Raw genomic sequence first — 21,576 nt, 5'->3', positions numbered from 1 at the left:
AATTATACTGGATTTTCTCTGGTGTCTGGGAGTTCCCAAAGGGAGTGAGCAGCCATATAAGAATAAGACCACCTGATAAGAATAAGACCATTATATTATTACAGTATAAGCAGCACTCGAGTTGAGGGGGGATGAGGGGGGATGGCATCCCCCCTGAAATAAAAACTGTCAAAATCGTCCCCCTTCTAAAACAGCAATCCCCCTTTCCATACTTTATGTCATTTTATCAATGAACGTGGTATTACTGCTATTTCAAGGTGCAAGGGGGCACGCACACATGCAATGACATTTTTACCAAGTTACTGACACTGAAGTCACTGATGCTGAGGGGATGCTAAAATGGTCCTCATATGATAAAATCCACCACCTCCCCTGATTTTCTTTTACAACTTGAGTACTGAGTATAAGCATTTGCTTGGTTAGTTGTCATGATCAAACGTTACAAATGCAACTTACCGAGAAGCCACCCTTCTCTGCCCTCTCCCGCTTCCAGACGAACGCCTACCCTATTATAGCACTTGGCTTAATTCAGCCGCTATAATTGAGCCGCTATCACAGGGCGTTAATACAAACCTCATTCACCTGCGTTCATTTTACCTGCGTTGGTATTTATAGAAGGAAGCACGTACATGAACTGTTAAACAAGCGCAGCCCGTTTTATAAATAATGCTTACGTCCATTCAGAAAAATGTGCTTACGTACTTTTTAAATAAATGAGGCCCCAGGAGCGGGACGGGCGCATGCCATGTACCATATATATATATATATCTGCCATATCATACCGTTTTATATTGAAAAATATTATGATAAATACATGTGGGACCGAGGTACGATATGGCAGATGTGTGGTGTGTATTGGTCTCGCGTGCCTGTCTCGTTCCAGTGAATGACAACTCGTGTTACGAGTGCTTACCACCACCAAATACAGTTGACTCAATTAGACATATTATGCGCTCTGCGCTGTGGGCTATGCGCAATGCAAAACAGCTGAGAGGAGACGGTGTGTGTGCACTGTGTTTATATCACAAAATGTACATTTGATAAGTATTTGAATAGATATGTCAGATGGATATTTGTACTACTTTTCAAACAAACGAACACAGACAGAGAGACAGATAATTTGTGACAGTTACGTTTTTATTTACTTGCAAATACTTGGGGGTTCATATAATATTTCAGTCACATTGTGCTCTGTTTATTTATCCAAAATAAATTGCTTATGTTTACGCAATTCTTCCAAGTAAAAAGCGCTGTCACACATAGTTCCCTGTAATTTCCATGGAATCCCAAGCTGTGTTTTTGCCGTTCACACATGAACCAAATGCCGGTAGGCCCTAGATTCCCGTGTTGCTCCCTTTCATTTATCAATTTATCTTTGAACAACAGATTATTCATTAATCATCACGAATAGAAATAAAACGTGCAGGCTAAGTAAGAAGAACTCGTTTCTAAAGTGAGTTACAATCACTAATGGTTGATGGGGGAGGGTCATCTTATTCTTGATGATCACTTCTTGATCATTTCCGATCAACAAACAAAGGAGGCCAAATTATCCAGCTAGCCCTTCAAACCATCCCACCAGAAAGGTTGTACTCAGTTGTACTCAACTCTCTCAGTTGTGTTGCATGCTATAGCTACCGCAGCAAAGTAATTGCAGTAGCCTACATTTGATTATGTAATCATCAACGAATATTATATAACGAACAGATATTTATAAGAGGCCTACAGTATATAATGTTTTTGTTTTTTTTCTGAGCGGGGCAGTCCCACTCAGTCCCAATTTTTCTTTTTATTGGACAGATATAGTGAAGACAGACAGGAAAGTAAGGCCACCAGTATATAATGTATTGATAATATATTTCACTGCCGCAGAAAGTTGATCAGTCGTGTGAAATGACGTGCGTTGTGCATTGAATGACACTATTTATAGCGCTGTCAATTTTCAAATAATGCAATAGGATATATATGAATTTACAGAAACACATCATCATGAATGGAAACACGCAAGAGCGTGTATTTGACAAATAAAGTGTGCGTGTAAATACGTAAATACACACCACCCAGGCAGGAGAGAGAAAGAGTTGGGGGCAGAGTGGAGCCAAGCGGGTTTCAAACCCGGCTCTCCCGCTTACTAAGCTTACAAGCTTACAGCAGTCGCCGGGTTGACAGGCTGACGTTACAGCCGGCGTGAAGTTCACGACAAATAAACACGACTGGCTTGTGCATCTCTGTGAAGCTCATAATTATAATAACACAATATTGCAATATATATTACTATTATTTTTTTAATAATAATAATCAACCATCATTTGTTAGTAATGAAAACTCCTGCAGTCCCATCAATCTCCTCTCCACTTTACACATTACATAACCACGATTTCTTTTGACATCACAACAATATCAACACAATCACAACAGAATCTTATTTAATCCAATCAGGTTTTATATTTTGATTATGACATCATGTCTTTCAACATTGTCACACTTTTCATTAGACATTACTACATTAGCGGCATCAATGGGCTGGGTGTGCGAGGAAGTATTGTGAAATATTAAAACCAATAACAGTCTGAATGATTTATCATTCTGTACTCTTTCTCTCGTTTCTTTCATGTATTTTCTTTTAGTCTTTTCACTAATATAGGTGAAACTAACTATAACAGGTTGCGGCACATGAACGCTCTGTGCAGGTACGCGCTCCTGTGAGATCATTCAAGTTTCAAGTTTATTTGTCATTATATCAAATACAATTATATAATGTAATCAAAATAAAAAGAATGAACATATTCAGCCATTCCATATAATCACAACAACCCCTGTGAGCAGTTGCAGGGGCTGACAGGCTGACGTTACCGGCGAAGTTCACGACAAATAAACAGAATTTATCACTGTGAAGCTCATAATTATGCTAACACAATATTGCAATATATATTACTATTCTTTTTTAATAATGATAATCAACTTTCATTCGTTAGTAAAGCTCCTGCAGTCTCAATCAATCTCCTCTCCATATATATCATTTAATTTGTTCCATGTTTTCAGCTGACTCACGCTTCATATCAGATTGCGCTAATAATTTCCCCGCTTCTCTGCGCATAGGAACTTTATGCATTTTTAGAGGTGACATCGCCATCCTGCGATCTTTGTGCGTCGGTATACACTGCCCCATTGTGAAGAGTGGTGGTGTGATTCGACACCTTGTTGCGCTAAAAGTAGGTGAAAAAACGTAGCTGCTCTAGTGTTAAGAAACGAGATGCCCAACAAAGGATTTGACAAACCCTAGCCTATTTTGTGCAACAAGTGGAAGAGTCTGAAGCAGCGGAGACAGGGTTGCCAGATGGGTTGGTTTTTGGTGGATTTAACGGTTTTTAGACTGTGGTTAGGCTGGAAATTGTCAATTCCATCTGGCAACCCTGAGCAGAGAGTCTACGGTACATATGGTATGTTTACAGATATTGCACTGCTGGAGATGCACACCACACTTGTTAAAAGAAATAAAGCTTTATTGTACTGTAAATATATTTTGTATGTGTGTTGACGCCGGTCCAGGCAAGGGCATACTACAAGCCTTATGTTAGGACGCATGACCTTTTAGCTGTTGTTGTTGTTGTTGTTGTTGTTGTTACTGACATTTTAGTTTTTTATCACATCAAACATTTAAAACCCGCTAATCCTATAGAACTATCAGTATCGGCTGCTATCCGCTATTGGCCTAACTCAACTGTCACCTAACTTCACGCATGTGCCCGGACCCCTGCAGCCGGCGAGCGCTTGTGTTATGACGTAACTACCACACGCTACCACATAGTACACGTTGTGACAAAGCCACATTAATGTACTGTGTTGAGAAAGAGAACTCATGAAGTGTTGTACACTAATAGCCCACCCTAAGTGTGGAGGTTTATTAGTCTATCTATCAGTATTGGCCCCATGCTGCTAATATAAGCCATGACTGGTATCAAAAGTGAGAAAGCCATGAAGTGTTTTTCTGTTATTATTTTCCTAGTGTTGTGATACATAATGTCTTCTTGTTTTGGGGGACTGTCTCTTTAAATGACCTGTCAAAGGGCTCTGGCGTGGTGAAGAGACTTGGCCAGGGGCCGGATTCACCAAGCGTTTTTAAGAACAAATTTGTTCTTAAGACAAAACTTAAGAAGATTCGGTATTCCCAAAGAAAATCTTATCTTAACTTTAGTTTTTTCTTAACTTTCTTCTTAAGATTTTTCCTAAGATAGAACTTAAGAACAAATGAGATTCTCCAAAACAAAGTTCTTAGATTTCTTCTCAAATGTCTTCTTAACTTTAAGAGAAGCTCTCACCTGTCTTAAAGCAGCTAAAGTGAAAGGTGAGAGCGCTGACGAGCGTTTTCTCAATGAACGGACTATTGGGGATTATACTTTTTGCCTCAGGGGATTCAAGGGACGGACTTGAACAAATCATACATAGAGCGTTCACACCGGCAAAGAACCGTGCCTGTTTGCGGTCGCGAACCAAGTCTGGAACCGGCTGGCGCGTTCAGACCGAAACTAATTGGTTCGGAGCCTGAAAAATTGGTTCGCAGCGGGAACCAGAAAATAGTGGTTCTCATGCGTGAACCAAAACGTAGAACAGTCACGTCGTCAGTGGGTGTGTGTCATATTCTAGGCTGCAGAGACCAGCAAGAAGGAAGTAGACAAAATGTAATCTAATCTAAATCTAATCATTAGTGATAAAAAACAATATCAAAAGTTTCATTATTCTCTCTATCTTCCTCACATGCTCAGCAAACACACACACACACGCACGGACATGCGCGAACGCAAATTTCGTAAGCCATTTCTATTCCAGTAATGGAGCAGCTGATTAGTAAGAGAACGCGTGTCTTTTGTTTCATAGAAAATTGTGTTCATTTCAGATACTGTAGTGGAATATATTATCATCTTTTCCAGTGAAGAAGCTGCCATCTAGTTGTGACATTTTTGTTTATCCCGCCCCTTCATCACCCAGCGTTGATGACGCGGATGGTTCTGGTTACACTGGTGTGAACGCGGGCTCGTTCGCCAGACAGCACCAGGTTCAGAGGTTCCCGAAAGCGAACGCGAACCGGCACGGTTATTTGGCGGTGTGAAAGCCCTATTAGAGGAGTGAACTTTGGACTTTGGTTGAGACAGTTCTTTTTTTGTTTAATTAATTGACTGTGAAAAAAAGAAACATTCTAAAATCCTGTAATCATTTTGAAGGGCCTACTTTATTACCTACTTTAGGCCTACTTTAATTATTATACTTATAGTAGTTATATATACGTATATATATAGTTTATTATTATTGCTGAAAGAGTGAAGTGAATTTATTATTCCTTTGAATTTCATTTCTTGTTTATTGTGTGGTTGAAACCCTAAATATTTTCGAATACAGATATTATTTACATTGAAGTTACGGGGTCTGACTTGCCTTTTTGTCTATTGTGCCTATATTTACAGTACTTGAAGACACTTTGATGTTGTTCTGTTTAAACCCTTTTTGTGATAACACAGCCGTTTCCCATAAGTAGGAGGGTGATTATTATAAGGTCACATGTCATTTTAAATTGCTTGCATGAACCATTTAGCATTTATTTGCTCAAGCAATTGTTGGTACCCTTCGACAAAAAAAGGAGAACCCACAATTTTCTCTGAAATAACTTTACACTCACGAAAGTTGGTTATTAATAGGAATCATTGTTTATTCCATATTTAATACAAATCTGACTTTGCTTGAGATTTTGCTTCAACAGAATATTTTAAATAATAAAACTAATGAAAATGGACAAAAATGATGGGACCCGTAACCTAATATTTTGTTGCCCAACCTTTAGAGGCAATCACTGTAATCAAGCGATCAAGCTCTCAATGAGACTTCTGCACCTGTCAACAGGTAGTTTGGCCCACTCTTCCTGAGCAAACTGCTCCAGCTGTCTCAGGTTTGAAAGGTGCTTCTCCAGATTGCATATTTCAGCTCTTTCCATAGATGTTCAATAGGAGAATAGTCCAATGTTTTGTTCTTATCCATTCTTGGGTGCTTTTAGCTTGGTGTTTTGGGCCATTATCCTGTTGGAGGACCCATGACCTGCGACTGAGACAGAGCTTTCTGACACTGGGCAGTACGTTTCGCTCCAGAATGCCTTGAGAGTCTTGAGATGTCATTGTGCCCTGCATAGATTCAAGGCACCCCTAGCCAGACGCAGCAAAGCAGCCCCAAAACATAAACGAGCCTCCTCCATGTTTCACAGTATCACTGTAGTCACAGGAACATCAAGCTGCTTGGAGATGGTCTTAAGCCTTTACTTTTAACATGCTTGTCTATCATGTTCTGTGATCTCCTCAGACAACTCTCTCCTTTGCTTTCTTTGGTCCATGTTCAGTGTGGTGTACACGATGATACCAAACAGCAGAGTAACTACTTTTCTCCATTTAAATAGGCTGATTGACTAATTATAAGATTGAAGACATGCGATACCAATTAAAGAAAACAGTTAGATTAGAAATATCACTATAATCCAATTATTTATAATATTTTCTTAGGGGTACCAACAAATCTGTCCAGGCCATTTTAGAATATAATTGATCTCTTTAGCAATAATTTATCTCTTTGCACAGTTTCTTTGCTTTCCTCTATGACATACCAAAGGCATGCAGGTATACATGAGAACATTTATTAATTTCATCACTTTTCAGGAGGAATGAAGCATTGTTTCAATGAGCTGTAAGGGTACCAACAAATGTATACACGTCTGTATACAGTGCCTATAGAAAGTCATCATACCCCTTCACCTTTTCCACATTTTGTTGTGTTATGGGCTCAATTTAAAATGTATTAAATTTAAAAATAAATCATTAATCCACACACAATACCCCATAATGACAAAGTGAAAACTAGTTTTTAGACATTTCTGCAGATTTATTAAAATTTAAACACAGAAATACCTCGTGTATGCGGCATCAGATGACCGCCTGGGGATGCTCGTCCGTGCAACTACGAACTCATGATCACAAGTAGCCAGACCGGCTGACGTCCGCCTGGGGGAGCTCGTCGTCCGTGCAGCTACCAACCAAAGCCCATAAGTGAACTGACCAGCGTGCTGGAGCGAGGGGTGTGCGACTGAGGCAGCTAAGGTGACCAAGTGAGGAACCTGGAAGAGTGCAGCACTCCAGACTCAAAGACGTCTGGGACTGTGAACAGTAAAGATGGACGGAGATGGCAAGGTAACCGCAGGTGGCGACGAAAGAAAGAAACTGGTGTGGCAGATAAAGAAGGGACTCCACCAGCTGACTGGGGAAGAGATCTACAAAATCGTCCAAAATATCCCACAATCTGATGAGTATGCTAATATTAAGGAGGGTGATGAGGAGAATTGTTTTGATTATATTTGTACTTACCTCCATAGCGAACCAGAGCAGGGGTATTCAATTACAAATTCAGTTGGGCCAGATTTGAAAACCAAGAAATTTTGCTGGGCCAGACATTTTCAGCGACCAGTAGCCTAGGCACCAGGTAATGACACATTTCAAACCAACACAAATGAATGTAGGCCTAATGAAATACAAGCAGTTTATTTATAGTTTTCCTTTTAAATTAGGTAACATCTGACACAGGCACGTCAAAAAGACTTGACTGAACACAATAAAAGAGCTGTAATTGAACAGAACCTAATAGCAATACTTTTTTTCACTTTTTAGGTAAAACAACAACATTTTGGTCTCAACTGACCCATGCACATCTCAAAGTGCATAAAAAAGTGTACAGTAGTATACCAATTTAAAAAAGTCCTTTTGTAAAATAAACATTTTGGTCATAGCTGACACATCACAAAGTGCTTTTAACTGAATGAAAATAACCATCAATGCCTTGAGTGCACAATTAAACAAGTTACAGTTACAGTTAAACAATAACATTGAATCTAATCTAATCTTACCCCGCTGACTTTCTTAGTGTGAGAAGTGACATTTGGCTCATAAGATGTCAATGCAATCCGAAGGCATTGGTGAAGAGTACTGTTAGTCAGGGAACAACGAGAGCTGCTTTTTATTGTGTTCATGTGTGAAAAGCTTGCTTCACAGGTGTATGTTGATCCAAACATACTGAGCACATGGATTGCTACTTTCTTAACGTTAGTGGAGCGAATAAAATTTATTGTAGCCATCACGTTGTCCATTGTTGTTTTAAGCTCCCCGCTGAGTTTTGCGCACAACACCGTCTGATGCACAATGCAGTGTAAGGATGTTATCTGAGGTGCAACAGTGGACCAGCGTGCTGTCAAACCATTTACTCTCCCTGTCATGGATGGAGCCCCATCCGTCACAAGCATTCCCACACGCTTCATATCTAGACCATTGTCTTTGAAAAAATGCTGAAATGTTCTTAAAGACTATCTCGCCAGTTGTGTGTCCTTCTAACGGCAGTAAACCGAGCAATTCCTCTCGGAAGCATTTGCCGTAAAAAAAACGGATATATATGCACAATTGTGCGATATCGGTTTTGTCTGTGGACTCGTCTACTGCTATAGACATAACATCAGCTTTCTTCAGTTCTTTTAACAGCGTTTCAAACACATCTGTAGCAAGAATTTCAACCCTGCGAATGTTTGAAGTGTCTGACAGGGGAACGTTTTTAATAGCAGATGCCACACTCGTTTTAATTTTGCTGTCAATTATCACTTCATCTATGACGGCCAGCATACAGTCTTTCATGGTTTCAGAATCAGTGAATGGCCTTTTCTTCTTTGCTAAGATCCAGGAAACACGAAGGGATGCTGCTGTACCTCTCTCTTGGGCTGTGCATGTCCGTACCATCGTTGTACAGCTCCGATTGTAGGATGCAATCAAACTCTGCACTTTTGCAAAAGTCTGAAACCATGAAAGACTGTATGCTGGCCGTCATAGATGAAGTGATAATTGACAGCAAAATTAAAATACGTTTTTCTCTGCTTTTATGGCTGGGCCAATCGGGGGTCGCGTCTGGGCCGCATGCGGCCCCTGGGCCGCTAATTGAATAGGCCTGGGTTAGAGGATCAGGGGTTTGCACAGTTACTACAACTGAATGATCTGGTGCAAGAGTTAGTTGTGCTATGTCAGCCTACTACTGTAATGTCTGAACCGATAAGTAATGTGAAGGAGGTTGATGTGTTTATACCTGCACCCATACTCACCTCACCAGCGGTCACTCTACCTATAGGAACAGAACGCAGTCCTGCTGATACGTCAACACCTGTTAAAGCAACACCAACATCTCACCCTGTTAGAGTTGAACAAAGCAGTGCAGACCAGTGTTGGGCAATATTACTTAGTAGAGTAATATATTAGTTATTACATATTACTCCTTAGGAAAGTAATATCCTTATATTACTTTTTACTTGGAATCAAGAGTAATAATATTACTTTACTTTTATATTACATATTACTTTCCCCCTTTCCACCCGCAAAAATATGTACAACAACACAACGGTTTAGCCAGCTCCTTTTCTTGAACTGAATCCAATTTATTGAAATAATAAACTGAATAAGTGCAAACGGAATAAGTGCAAACAAAATACAAAATAAAGCAGCAGTCTCTCTGACTTTTCAAACGTTAGGATTTTCACAGTGCGCAATGCGGTATCTTTCTTGAAATCCAGTTTCTGTTGTTTTGCTGGCGTGGCCTCCGTGTTATCGGCAGGGGCTTTCGCAACCAGTTTAACTTTGTCGTGGGCCTTTTCCAGGTGCTTCAACAGGTTGGATGTAGTATTTTTCGCGCAAGACAGTAGTTTTCTTCCCGCACAAAGTTTGCAACGGAGATTAATATTTTTGTCATCCTTGACAGACACAAAGTCAAAATAGTGTCGATACTTCCAGCCGTGGAAAGTAAATGTACGCTGTTCATCATCATCCGCCATGGTTTGATTTGTTTTGAGAAACGCCGCCACGCTGTCAGTTTTCAACACACTAGGCTACGTCATAAATGTGTGCAGGCTGCGGCACGTTCTAAAAGGAACAGATCTATAAGCTACTATGCACCTCAGCGCAGTGTGCTGATAGCTTGTATATCTGTTCTATCTTTGCACGCAACAACCCCGGTACTATACATGAATTATACGTTTAACAGCCATTGTAACGGGTAACGAGGCCCTTATTTGGCGGAGTAACGAGGTATAATATTACTTTTTCGCAGAGTAGTCTCGTTATATTACTCGTTACTGGGTAAAGTAATAATATTACAGTAATATATTACTTAGTAACTCGTTACTGCCCAACACTGGTGCAGACACATCTCAAGTTGAGTTAATTAACAGACCAACACCTGAGTACCAGACTCTGATGGCTAACTACGAGGCTTTAGGGAGAAGGCTAGCTGAACTTACAGTGAATCAGCCTCCCACACCCGCACCTGATAGCCAACACCCTCTGAGTACTAGTCACACGCCTACCGGCACCATGAGTGACAATGTTGTCTCCACAAGAGATTTACCATTACTACGCAGAGAATTTAAGATTCAAGGCGGTCAGGTTGGCGACAGTACATCAGACATAGGGTTTAACAGTCTATGCAAACAGATAGATGAGGGTATCAGAGTCAAACATACAGAGAATTAAGTTATTCAAGGCGTGTTACGCATAGTTAAGCCAGGACAGTTTAAAGATATGCTCATCAACAAAGATGACCTGACTATCAGCGAACTCAAAGGCTTCCTACGCTGGCATATGAGCGAGAAGAGTGGCAGCGAGCTCTTTCAAGACTTAATGAGCACAAAGCAAAATGAACGGAGAGCCCCCAACAGTTCCTATACAGAATGATGGGCCTGAAACAAAAGGTTCTCTTCGCGCAAAAACAGGCCAACACAGACATTGAGTATGAGCCTCGCACAGTCCAGAATGTGTTCCTACCTACAGTCCACCAAGGTCTCCTCCCGAAACACAGTGATGTCCGTACTGAACTCAAGCCATTCCTGTCCGACTGTACTGTTACTGATGAAACTCTCTTGAGACAGGTGAACAAAATATGCAGCGAGGAGAGTGAGAGACAGCGGCGACTGGGCTACGGCGCCCGCCAAAAGGTAACCACTGCTCACAGCGCACAACTGGAACCAAACGTGCCTCCTGAACCAAAACAAAAGAGCAAGGACAACCTGCTACATGAACTCTGTGCCAAACTCGATGCTCTGACCAAAGTGGTCGACACTCTTAAAGACACAAGAGCCCCTCCTGAACATGCACGTCAGCGGCAGGTTGCTCCAACTGAGTACCAGAGAACACCCAGACAGCCTGAGTACCAGAGAACACCCAGACAATTCGGGTGCCCGAGCTGTGTGGCAGCGGGTAACAGATGTGGTCACTGTTTCATCTGTGGGGAAGAGGGCCACAGAGCCGTCGGCTGCCTGAAGAGGAGAGGAGGGCAGGAACAGAGCAGAGGTCCATCCTCCCGACCACCGGCAGGCGCGCACGCCATGGGCAGCCACCAAGTACAAGGCTCCGCAGTGGCCGAGCGGAGAACAGGAGACACTGACCGAGCGAACGCCAGGAGTGCAGCCTCCACCTTCACAGCTAAGGAGGTACAGACCCATGAGAGACTGGTCCAGCTAGTGGGGAAGAAGTGCACCATAAATTGCTATTTACACAGCTATGCGGTGGAAGCCCTCCTGGACACTGGGGCCCAAGTAAGCATTCTAGACCGTCAGTGGGTGAAGACATACCTCCCTGATCACCAGATACGGCCGTTGTCTGAGCTCACAGGACAAGTATCTCTGGAAGTGGTTGGCATCAATGGCGAACCCTTACCATATGATGGTTGGGTGGGGGTGATGGTGAGCCTCCCTGGCAACAGTGACCCAGACCTAGCAGTACAAGTGCCCTTCCTCGTGAGCAGCGTGTCCATGGAGCGGCCCCTGATCGGGTTCAACGTGATCGAGCAGCTAATCCTGGGACCAAAGGAGGGCACTGAAATCATACCCGCCATAGCACACCTACTGCGTGGAGCTCTGAACATCCAGGAGGACCAAGTAACTGCCTTGGTCAACTTCATCCAGACACAACCTACAAGTGATGGTGATGGGCGCTATGGCGTGGTGAAGGTGGGACCTGGGGACGTCGTCATCCCGCCGGGACAGGTCAGACATGTGAAGTGCAAGGTGCCCCCCAACTTCGACACCGCCAATTCACTAGTGCTCTTCGAACCAAATGAGGGAAATGCCCAGCTACAGCAGCTCGATGTTGGCGATGGTCTCGTACAGATTGAGAGACTGGACAGACCCTATGTGAGAGTCCCCATCGGCAACTACACGAAACATAACATGACACTGCCTCACAAAATGGCCCTAGGGAGCATCCAAGCAATCTCCAAGATTATCCAGACAGCAGGGCAGGAAAAGGAGGAGCTACGGATGGGAGTGGAAGTTGGCAGTGTCCAGTCCTCAGCAGGCCCACCAGCTGGCAAAGGAGATGTGGCAGTGAAGTGGGATCCACCAGTCGATGTGAGCCACTTAAGTGAGGAGCAACAGGAGGTTGCAAAGAAAATGATGCGTGAAGAGTCGAACGCATTCGCCCGGAACGACGATGACATGGGGTGTATACCCAGCCTGGAAATTACCCCCGCGCTCAAGGATAACACTCCAGTTCAAAGGTCATATACCTCCATTCCAAAACCGCTATACCGAGAGGTCAAAGAGTACATCCTAGGACCTGCTCATCAAAGGCTGGATCATCAAGTCCAAATCTCCATACGCCCCAGTAGTATGTGTACTAAAAAAAGATGGCACCCTCAGGCTCTGTATTGACTACAGACTGCTGAACCAGCGCACCATACCTGACCGACACCCCCTGCCGAGAATCCAGGACATCACTGACACCCTGGGAGGATACAGTTGGTTCTCGATCCTCGACCAAGGGAAGGCATACCATCAAGGGTTCATAGCAGAGGGATCACGCCACCTGACGGCCTTCGTGACACCCTGGGGCCTCTACGAATGGGTACGTATACCCTTCAGACTAACCAACGCCCCAGCGGCGTTCCAAAGGAGTATGGAAGAAATGCTGGCGTCCCTCCGTGATGAGTGCTGCATCCCGTACCTGGACGACATTCTGTGCTTCGCCCGGACCTTCGAAGACCATGTGGAAGGCCTAAGAAAGGTCCTGAGAGCCCTGCAGCATCATGGGGTCAAGCTCCGACCCGCCACTGTGAGCTGTTTAAGCCGAAGGTGAGGTATGTGGGACGGCTGGTCTCCGCCGAGGGAGTAAGAATCGACCCCAAAGACCTGGCAGCTGTGACCTCCCTCAGAGATACACCACCGACCACTGTTGGAGATGTGCGGAGGATCGTGGGATTCCTGAGTTACTACTACTATGTCCAGGATTTCTCCCGCATCGCGGCACCCATCTATGAGCTGCTGCGAGTGAACCACAGCTCAACAGAAGAGACATCGGCGAGACGCCGGAGAGAGAAGGGGAAAGGAGCACAGTTACCATCAAAGACACCAGTAGAATGGACTGCGAAACATCAGGAGACCCTCTGTAAGCTCATCAATGTGCTGGTAACTCCACCTGTGCTGGCGTACCCGGACTTTGACCTGCCATTTGTTCTACACACAGATGCGTCAGAGAAAGGACTTGGAGCTGTCCTGTACCAGCGCCAGGATGGTAGACTCAGAGTCCTCGATTATGGCTCGCGAACTCTCTCACCTGCGGAAAGAAACTACCGACTAGACTCAGGAAAACTCGAATTCCTTGCATTGAAGTGGGCAGTCTGTGAAAAGTTTAGAGATTACCTGTACTATGAGCCGCATTTCACCATCTATAACGACAACAATCCTCTAACATATGTTATGAGTACGGCCAAGCTTAACGCAGTGGGACATAGGTGGGTGGGCGAGTTGTCCGAGTTCAGATTCGATATCCGGTACAGGCCAGGCAAGAGCGATGTCGATGCGGACACACTGTCACGGTGCCCTTTAGACATATTTCAGTATGTGACGGAATGTACAGAGGAACTGGTCAGAGAAGTTGTCACGGCCACCTGGGAAGGCTGCAGGGCCGGCAAAAGCCAAGATGTCGCCTGGATTGCTGCCATGACCTTGTCTCAGGGTGACCAGCTGGAACCCAGCAGTGGAGTGTTCATGCCATCCATCAACCCTGCCGAACTCCAAAGAGCACAAAGAACAGATCCAGTGATCGGGGAAATCCTGAGGCTAAAGGAGTCCGACAAAGTCCTGACTGATGGTGTGAGACGTGACGCCACTGGCATGGTCAGAAAGATGCTGCATGAATGGGGCAAGCTCAAGGTCGAAGATGGACTGCTGTACCGCAGGACCATGGGAAAACGTCAGCTAGTCCTGCCCGCCAGCTACAAGTCTATGGCGCTCAAGCACCTGCGCGATGAAATGGGCCATGTTGGGACTGAAAGAGTCATCACCCTGGCCAGGGAACGCTTCTACTGGCCTTACATGAAGCGCGACATAGAGGCCTACGTAACCAAACAGTGCACCACTCGAGCTGGTCTCAATTGACTACATGCACCTTGAAACCAGCAAAGGAGGCTACACGAGTATATTCTCGTTGTAGTCGACCACTTCACGAGGTATGCCCAGGCCTATGCAACACGCAACAAATCTGGGAAAACGGCAGCAGAGAAGATATTCGATGATTCCATCCCAAGATTCGGCTAGATTCGGCTAAACTGCATCACGACCAGGGCAGGGAGTTTGAGAACGATCTCTTCCGTACATTACAGCAGCTGAGTGGAGTGGGGCATTCGAGAACAACTCCATATCACCCCCAGGGCAACCCCGCAGAACGCTTTAACCGTAACATTTTGCAGATGTTGAGGACCCTAGGAGACAAGGAGAAAGAAAAATGGAAAGAGCACCTACCCCAGATTATACATGCATACAATTGTACCCGTCATGAGGCGACAGGGTACTCCCCCTTCTTCCTGCTATTCGGCCGCCACCCACGCCTGCCAATAGATCTGCTATTCGGCCTGGGGACAGAAGATGAGCCAAAGACGCCACGGGGATACGCCGAGAAGTGGGCTGAAAGGATGACCGAGGCATACCGTATCGCAGGGGAAAACAGTAGACAGTCGAGTGCACGTGGAAAGAAATACTACGACAAGCACTTGAAAGGGGTCGTGCTGCAGCCAGGGGATCGAGTACTCGTAAGGAACCTGAGTCAAAGAGGAGGTCCCGGGAAATTGAGAAACCAGAGCAACAGGACAAATGAGACCAGAACAAAGGAGTGATACAGAGTCGGATGATGGAGATGGATACTACTGGCTCAGGGTACCTGCAACTGGAGTTGGAAATGGAACGAATACCATACCTACCTATAATCCTGTGCGGAGCTCTGGTCCTGCTGAATCCACAAGAGCCGTCCAGTGAGAACCTGTAAGAGAGAGAGAACCTGTAAGAGAGATGGAACCTGTGAGAGAGATGACACCTGTAAGGGGAAGAAGAGCGGCGTTAATGGAAGAAGGACTGAGAATGGAAACAAGAGCAGTCCGAGACCCCAGACCAAGCAGAGAACAGTCCTATACTGAGCCTGAAAGTGACAGTGAAGATACTGGGCCTGTTGTAGAAGGTTTAGAGACAATACTTACCCAGACAAGTCCAGCTGAGAATGCTAGAGCAGCTGAAGGGCCAAGAGTAGAGGAGGACCATAGCGGTCATGACATGTATTCAGCCAGAAGATCTACTCGTAATAGACAGCCGACAGCACGCTTTACCTATGACAGATTAGGCCAGCCATCAGTACAGACACCAGCTACAGCCAACAGTATAGAGGTTTCTGAGATGCCACATGTGCCACTTTGGGGCATGCAGCCATACCACTTCTTACCTGTCCTCCGTACTCTGTCCCACCACTATATATGGCATTCCACCACCACACGTGACATACCCTTATGGCTTACCCACACCTTTTCACATGCCGGGGTATACATACTGATAAGGGTAACGAAAGGGAGTTTTTGAAATATTTGATTTGAATGAGCCAGGAGAAATGGCAGGAGCCACATTTATTTTGTTGGGGAGTGTGACACTCACAATTGGGTCATTTTTTAAATACGGTGCCTTTTCCGTCCCCAGTACTAAATCATGTTGTATTTTGTCTAAATTTGGACAAATACTAATTCCATTAGGTTTTTCATGTATAGTCAATTGTTATTTATTATGAATACAATGATATGGGCTTCTAAGTTGTTGTTTTCTACATTTTAAAAGCTTTGGTTAAAGATGTAAATTTGATTTTGCATGGGATTTGGGATGTCCCCAGTGTTGTTCATTCAACTTCAATCCAAAAAATAACTATTAAAAACATATACATTTCCAAATATGTTATTATTATTTCATTTTCCTGATCAATATCTATTGAAATCAAATATAGTTTTTATCCTTTTTTTAAATTTTGTACAAAAAATTAAGGTTTTGCTTACAATATTGCTTGTCCCTGCGATCACTGTCCACCCTGTTATGCTGTGTTAATGTCCCTTTTAAAAGAAAACCATATTTCTCAATCACATCACTCTCATGAGGTGACATCACATCAGTGGAGGGATTTCAAATGTGGTAAGCTGTGTGATTTTCTACCTCTTTTACCATCTGATTTTTATGTTTTTATCCAGTGAGTTTAATGTGGTTGACCATAACGTGTCCACCCTGTTATGCCTAAATATTGAGGAGATCAATCAAATTGAATAATTTCAAAAAAAGTATTTAGTGCAAATTAGATTCCTCATCCTATCAGTGTGGCTCCATGCAGAATGTTGCGTCAATCTTAAATAGACATTCTTATGACACCTTTGAGACTCTAGACTGGGCTCACCAGTTTGATTGTATACCTAAAAAGCCTGCAGAGGTCTGGAAAAAGCTCTTGTGGACAGATAAGATGAATATTATCATCTACCAGAATGATAACTGGCTAACTTGTCTTAATTGATGATGTAACTGCTGACAGCAGCAGCAGAATGTATTCTGAAGGGTACAGAAACATGTCTGCTCGAGAACAAGCAATGGGTCGCAGACATCAGGCAGTTATCGCAAGGATTATTGACCAAAATAATAAAATAAAAATATTTTGTTTTATTTTTTGCCCCATTACTTATTACCTTTATTGGGGGGTAGATCAGCTTTGAAAATGTGTGAATAGAATTCAGATCTATGCAGAATTTCTAGTCTCCTTTTTCCCCTGCCCCTGCCCCAACACTTCCCTCCCTTCAGTGGTGGACATGAAAATATCATAGAATAAAGACGGATAATCTCTCTCAAAACGTTTGCAGTATAGAGCCACAAGAAGAAATGCTTCACTGTGCCATGACTGTATAGAAGGAAAACACAAAAAACACAATATGCGGTTTAAGTAGACCTTACTTTATTAAGAATGTTCATAGAGCATAAAACAGACAACCCTGGCAACATGCACAGTTTGGACGGAATAATTGGGGTTTGTGCGGGTTAGAGGATCAACATTGAGATATGCTAGGAATTTAAAAAACTCCACTGTTGCAAAAAAGTGGTGTTCCAGGTTCAAAGCAACACTGCATTTGTGCTGCAAAGACAATCAGAAATCAGAACTTTTATGGGACCACATCAATATGATATAGCACTCTACACAGCTCAATTGCAATGTAGGCAACCTGGAATGAAACCATTGAAAGTTGCCCAGGCCAGGATTTTAAAATCTCAGATTCCATTTTAATATATCTACCACTCACTCAATCACAGATTTCCTAGCATCAATTGTGAAAACACAAGTTTAACCACCAGACCAGTCCCATCAAACCCCAGGTTAAACCCAAAATCTGGTTTCAATTACACATGGTAACAATGGACAAAGTTATGCAGATGTGACACGTTCTAATGCTTTGGTCCTCATATCGGCAACCATATCGGCAACCAATCAAAATGTTCAGACTTTTCTTTTGAAACACGGAACTACGTTTCAACGTTGTTGAGAATCACAACACAAACTCGCTAGTCAAGCCTAAATACTGCAACACAATGGATCCGGTGAGTAATCCCCACTACTACCTAGTTAACTATAACACCACTTTAGATTGTTATCAGGTTCACAAAAGAAGCCGTGTTAGTTGACTAACGTTGTGTCATTGATTTTCAACAATGCGGAAATGTATTTACATTTTTTGAAAGAAAAGTCTGATATGATCCCGATATTGGATCCCGATATGAGGACCAAAGCATTAGAACCTGTCACATATGTTTACCTCACCATTATGACTAAACATGACACTAAGGGACGGTTTCCTGGACTTATATAAAGCCTAGTTTTAGATCAAATGCATCTTCAATGGAGATTTTCTATAGAAAATTTTATATCATCCAGGACCAGGCTTAATCTGTCTTGGAAAACGTCCCCAAGCAACCATCAAGCAGGACTTTATGGCAATCAAGTGTCAATGAGATCAGTTTGAATATGCCAGTTATGTCACTCTTCCAAAACATCCACCACCAAACCTGTACTAAACAATAAATAATGTATTCATAATTATTTGAAAAAGTAAAGTTAGGAACAATAAATAAAAAATATAAATAATAGTAATAAAAAACACAAGTCATAAATAATACATACATCAGTAATACGTTCAAAAGAGAATACAAATATCCAGTAGGTGCTCAGAAGTCACATTTACTCTACCCCAGTGCCCACCCAACCTCAGTCACAGTCAATCACATGCCGCAAAATACATTTTCTGACATTTTCAAGGTGGGAACTTTGGATGGGAATTCATGGGAAATATTTTTATAGTATATATTTGTAGTATAATATTTTTTATTGTGTTTGTTTCTGACCCTTTTATGATGATATAACATATAACAAACAGTCATTTAGTTTAACACTTTAAAATGTGTGAAGTGTGAAGTAACATTGATCTTGCTCTTATTACATTGCACCAGAATCTAAATCATCATCAAAATTCCCAAAATTCCCAGGTCAAAGTTACACATTCCACCGCTTTGCAACACACACGCGCGCACACACACACACACACACACTTTATTGCAGTGTTAATGTACCAGAGTTCACCAGAACCATCTTCCACACACACATCAAACCCCAAGTATGGTTGTAAAACAACCCCTAGCCCATGTAACCCTTTGTTAAGCAATGTAGCAGAAGCTCAGAGAGGCTAGTGAAGCAGAGAGGCTAGTGAGGCAGCAGCTCAGAGAGGCTAGTGAAGCAGAGAGGCTAGTGCAGCAGCAGCTCAGAGAGGCTAGTGCAGCAGCAGCTCAGAGAGGCTAGTGTAGCAGCAGCTCAGAGAGGCTAGTGAAGCAGAGAGGCTAGTGTAGCAGCAGCTCAGAGAGGCTAGTGAAGCAGCAGCTCAGAGAGGCTAGTGTAGCAGCAGCTCAGAGAGGCTAGTGCAGCAGCAGCTCAGAGAGGCTAGTGCAGCAGCAGCTCAGAGAGGCTAGTGTAGCAGCAGCTCAGAGAGGCTAGTGCAGCAGCAGCTCAGAGAGGCTAGTGTAGCAGCAGCTCAGAGAGGCTAGTGAAGCAGAGAGGCTAGTGTAGCAGCAGCTCAGAGAGGCTAGTGAAGCAGAGAGGCTAGTGTAGCAGCAGCTCAGAGAGGCTAGTGTAGCAGCAGCTCAGAGAGGCTAGTGCAGCAGCAGCTCAGAGAGGCTAGTGCAGCAGCAGCTCAGAGAGGCTAGTGTAGCAGCAGCTCAGAGAGGCTAGTGCAGCAGCAGCTCAGAGAGGCTAGTGCAGCAGCAGCTCAGAGAGGCTAGTGCAGCAGCAGCTCAGAGAGGCTAGTGTAGCAGCAGCTCAGAGAGGCTAGTGCAGCAGCAGCTCAGAGAGGCTAGTGTAGCAGCAGCTCAGAGAGGCTAGTGAAGCAGAGAGGCTAGTGTAGCAGCAGCTCAGAGAGGCTAGTGAAGCAGAGAGGCTAGTGCAGCAGCAGCTCAGAGAGGCTAGTGTAGCAGCAGCTCAGAGAGGCTAGTGAAGCAGAGAGGCTAGTGTAGCAGCAGCTCAGAGAGGCTAGTGTAGCAGCAGCTCAGAGAGGCTAGTGTAGCAGCAGCTCAGAGAGGCTAGTGCAGCAGCAGCTCAGAGAGGCTAGTGTAGCAGCAGCTCAGAGAGGCTAGTGAAGCAGAGAGGCTAGTGTAGCAGCAGCTCAGAGAGGCTAGTGCAGCAGCAGCTCAGAGAGGCTAGTGAAGCAGAGAGGCTAGTGTAGCAGCAGCTCAGAGAGGCTAGTGCAGCAGCAGCTCAGAGAGGCTAGTGCAGCAGCAGCTCAGAGAGGCTAGTGCAGCAGCAGCTCAGAGAGGCTAGTGCAGCAGCAGCTCAGAGAGGCTAGTGCAGCAGCAGCTCAGAGAGGCTAGTGCAGCAGCAGCTCAGAGAGGCTAGTGAAGCAGAGAGGCTAGTGTAGCAGCAGCTCAGAGAGGCTAGTGCAGAATTCTAATAGTTTACATTTGCCCTAACCCTTCCACTGTACCAACGGACACCACCTGCGAGCTGGTGAGCCAGCCAATTCACAATTAAACTTCTGAAACAAATTAGATGTTTCTATTGCAAGGTTTTTGGATCATTCAGCCATCAAATTGCTAATGGCAGAATCAGCTTTCTTGTTTGTATTTAAAGTAATCTGTGCATGGCAACGTCATATTGTGGAGTCTCATTGAGGGCCGGTTTCAGAGACAAGGCTTAAGCCTAGTCCTGGACTAAATCACACTTTCAATGTAAAATCTCCATTGAAGATGTTTTTTAGTCTAGGATTAGGCTTAAGCCTTGTCTGTGAAACCGGCCCTAAGGAATCTAACTTGAGATCCTCACACGTAACAGACATTTGCGTAAATCGTGCATTGATGTCAATGGGAAATTTGTGAGATGATTTACAAGCGTGGATTAGGATTCCACCCTAAATGCGTAAACTCCACACCAATCGCCAAGCCTCTTGGGATATACCACTTCACTCCAAAGCCTGCACCAATGCTGGTTGGTTGCAGTAACTATCCAATGGTCTCTTTAGCCTTTGACTCCTCAATTTCAACACCCATGGTATTATTATTGTTATTATTATTAATTATTGCAGGATTCTCCCCAAATAATGTAAGATATTGAAAACTGATGGAGTAACCATCTTTGATCGCCAATGACATCGTTGTTAAAAGTGAAAGTTAAGTTCCTCAGTTAATTCAACATTTTAGCTGTATTTTTTGCACATTTTGACCTGAACAAAGTTGGTTTTAATAATGCCAATCCTGGGGAGAGTCCTGTTATGGTACAGAATCCTGTTATGGTACAGAATCCTGTTATGATCCAGCTCTGCAGACATAAGGGGGGGTCGGGGCTAGAGGGTGGGGCTGATATCTGACTGGAGTCACTCTTTCAGGAGTCACTCTTTTAGGAGTCACTTCACAGCAGGGCTTACGCCGTGCGTGCCAAGGCTAACTGCTTTCCTACAGTCCCTCCAGGGCTTCAACAGTACTTACTCCGAGCCAGTTCGCTGCTTAAAACTCTGGCTTTCAGCCTCCTCTACCTTCCAAGGGGGTATTCCATCAACGTTGCTAAAGGAAAATCCAGGCTTATTTTGATAAGTTTCGCGAGACTCATCAAAAATAAGCCTGGATTTTCCTTTAGCGACGTTGATGGAATACCCCCC

This window comes from Nansenia antarctica (assembly GCF_963989245.1).
Source record: "Nansenia antarctica genome assembly, chromosome: 2".
Taxonomy (NCBI): domain Eukaryota; kingdom Metazoa; phylum Chordata; class Actinopteri; order Argentiniformes; family Microstomatidae; genus Nansenia; species Nansenia antarctica.
This window is presented reverse-complemented; position numbering follows the sequence as displayed.